The sequence below is a fragment of the Chenopodium album genome, chromosome 3 (assembly GCF_948465745.1).
Source record: "Chenopodium album chromosome 3, dcCheAlbu1.1, whole genome shotgun sequence".
Lineage (NCBI taxonomy): Eukaryota > Viridiplantae > Streptophyta > Magnoliopsida > Caryophyllales > Amaranthaceae > Chenopodium > Chenopodium album.
This window is the reverse complement of record NC_137836.1, coordinates 46,131,194-46,134,407: the sequence shown is the minus strand read 5'-3', so window position 1 is coordinate 46,134,407 and position 3,214 is coordinate 46,131,194. Positions and strand designations below refer to the sequence as shown.

General features: G+C 37.6%; 1 non-coding gene across 1 annotated transcript; it reads right to left on the bottom strand.

The window, feature by feature from the left end:
- Positions 1 to 366: 366 nt before the first annotated feature.
- Positions 367 to 472, bottom strand: LOC145625752 (small nucleolar RNA R71). Its single transcript, XR_014110657.1, has one exon. It is a non-coding gene; the product is annotated as a small nucleolar RNA R71 (small nucleolar RNA).
- Positions 473 to 3,214: the final 2,742 nt, after the last annotated feature.

Sequence of the window (3,214 nt, the reverse complement as noted above, 5' to 3'; positions counted from 1 at the left end):
GGCATTGAAAGAATTGGGGATTCCCGGTGCATATAGATTTGAGAGTGGAATTGCTCCACCTACAACACCGGCAAAAGATTTTGAAATTAGGCCAACTATGATTTTTTTTTATAGAAAGGAGACAATTTAGTGGAGCCAAGCATGAGAGCCCGCTAAGTCATCTAAAGGAGTTTGAAAAGTATTGCAATACTATCAAGGTGAACGGAATTTCCCAAGAATTCATCCGCCTCAAGCTCTTTTCCTTTTATCTCATTGGGCGTGCTTTGGAATTGCTAGACAAGGAGGTTAAGCCGAATTCTCTAACGACATGGGACGAGGTTACAAAGGAATTTCTAACTCGTTTCTATCCACAAAAGAAAACGGAGGAGGCAAGAGCTTTGATTCAAAATTTCAAACAAAAGCCAAGTGAGAGTCTCTATGAAGCATGGGAGAGGTATAAGGAGTATCAAAGAAAGTGTCCTCACCACGGGATCCCAACCTATCAAATTATTCAAATTTTCTATGGAGTCATAAGTCCCCAAGGCAAGTCATGCTTAGATGGAGGAGCAGGTGGTCCCATCATGAATAGGACGGAAGAAGAAGTGGTGGACATCATTGAGGATGTTGTGAAGTATTATAGAGATTAGCAAGATAATGAGAGAGAATCAACTAGCAAGAGTAGCTCTACGGTGTACTCAGTTGATCATTTGAATGCAATTAACAATCTCTCTTCACAAATGGCAAACTTGGGGAAGGAAGTAAGTGCAATCAAGGAAAAATTGGAGAGTTCTTTTTCCCAAGCTCCAAGTCTTCCCTCCCAATTCAAGGGGAGAGGTACTCCTTCTAACTCTCATCCCCCTCCTTTTTCTAGTAACATGCCTAGTGGTTGTTTGTTTTGTGATATGTGTGGTTCATATGATCATGATTCTAGTAATTGCCCTCATGCTTTTCCGGAGAGTAATGATGATTTTGACAATAATGAGAGTGAACATGTGAACTTTGTGTCAGACAATAATAATGTGCAAAAGTTTGATAACCAAAGGGGTCATTTGAATAGGAATTACCAAAACCATGGTCATTTTGACAATCATAATCAAGGTGGTGGTAACCATAATCATCCTTGATTGATTGATTGTTGTAATTAAATTGGTTGACATAGTTGTGCATGTGATTAATTAGACTAGGATTGAGCAACCTATAAGATTAATCTAGATTGCATTGGGAATTCCAATGACACGAACAATTGATTTGGTAATTTCTTTAATTGATTGAATTTGATTGTGATTCTCCTTGTTAATAATTCATAGTGAACCCTAGTTTGGTTTTTAAGAGGTAACCTTTTAATTCCTTTGATTGCAACTATCGTTTGTCCTTTGCAATGTATGAATCAATTAGGTGATCTATCAATTAGCATGATTGTTAAGCTTGCATGTGGAACCTATATTCCTAGTATTTAGCAATTTGATTGAATTCTTGATTCTTGTTATCATAGTTATCATACTTAACCATTAACAACTCTCCGAAAGAGCTTAACGCTAGATTATAACATGGTTTAGATTCATTCCTTTGGGTTCGACCCTTAGCTGGCCTTTATACTCATATAAGGTTTGTTAAGCATTTACAAATTTAGTTTAACTTAGGTAGAATTAGATGACGACCTAGTTTCAACCCTTGTCACCTCCATGCTTTGACTTCAATGTCATGGGACTTCTTTTCGGGCACGAGATAAATGAGCTTAAATATATTGAGGACAACTCTGCGCTCATTCATACAACATTACAAAATGAAAGCTTTGACCCCTAAAAGCTTATCACTTTAGTAGAGGAACTAGTCTAGGGATGGCGAAAGACTGTGAAGGTGACTACATCAAGCGGACGAAAGATCTCTATAACAACAGGACAAGGACCCATGTTCGAAGAGTCGTTTGAGTCAAAGTCTGAATCTAAGTCTTCCCTCATCGAATCTTCAAAATCTTTAGATATAGCACCTCTCCCTAGCTCTTCTACTTTAGCACCTTCTCCTAGGATAGTTAGTAGTCAAGTCCCAACGGACATTTCTTTAATTGATGTAATGGTTTCAAAATTTAATAACATGTCTTTTTTTGCTTACTCCTCGTTTCATTCCTTAACTCAAGATGACAAGCATTGCTTGATGAAAAGGGAATAAACGCGCCGTCAAATGTCTATCCCTAGATCGAATACAATTTATACAACGTAAACAAACCTAATATGAGTATAAGACAAGCATAGGGGTCGAACCACAGGGAACAGATAAACACTACCAAATGCTATCAACAATTAAGAGAGTCCGGAATAAGGGAAGTAAACTAACTCTAAACACACTAAAACTAGAAGTAAAACACTAAGGGAAATGGTTTAGGAATAGCAATCACTCAAGCAGAAACACAGGCATAGAAGTTGAATTAATTATGAACTTAACATGCTCAAATATCGATATAAAAGGTCCTATCTAGCCACCTATCGGGGTTCATTGGCTTCTCCTAACATAGCCTCTCTGCTTCCACATTCGAACCATATACTAGGAGGTGCTATCGAATAACAATCGATACAAATCAATCTTGCTAGGTTCGCAATTGCATCTTCTAACAATAATTCACTCCCAATAAACTAACAACATGCATTTTCCAAGTAGATTAAAGAATCAAGCATATGAAGAAGACTTTAATCACAAATAAATCAATTGCAAACCCTAGAGCATGCTCAAGATCCAACTACACCACAACCATCCCCTTAATGGAAAAATTACCCACTAATCATGCCAACAACAAGATTAATTAACAAATAACCAAGCATCAACAAGATTAATAAGAAATACTAACAATAAAAAAATAATCAAAAGAAAGCAATGAAATAAAAGAAAAAGAGTTAGATATTCTCATTGATTGAAGGTTAAAGTCTACAAGCAAGATGATCAATCTTCCTCTTCAAGATCAAAGCTCAACAATGGTGAAATTCTCACTTTCTCTCTCTAAACTACTCTAATCCTAAGCTCAACCTATAAAGAGAAGCTTTCCTAAAACTAGAGAAAAAAATCTAATAATATGAAGAAGTCCCGTACAAAAACAAGTCTCGATTATAAATTGAATCGCGCAAAAACGCTGAACAGAGCTTGCTGTGCTCCATCGCACAAAACTGCGTCTCCGCGCAAGGAAGTTGTGCGCCCGCGCAATGTGTTGCGCGCCCAAGCACAACAGATTGCGCCCCGCGCAAGGCGC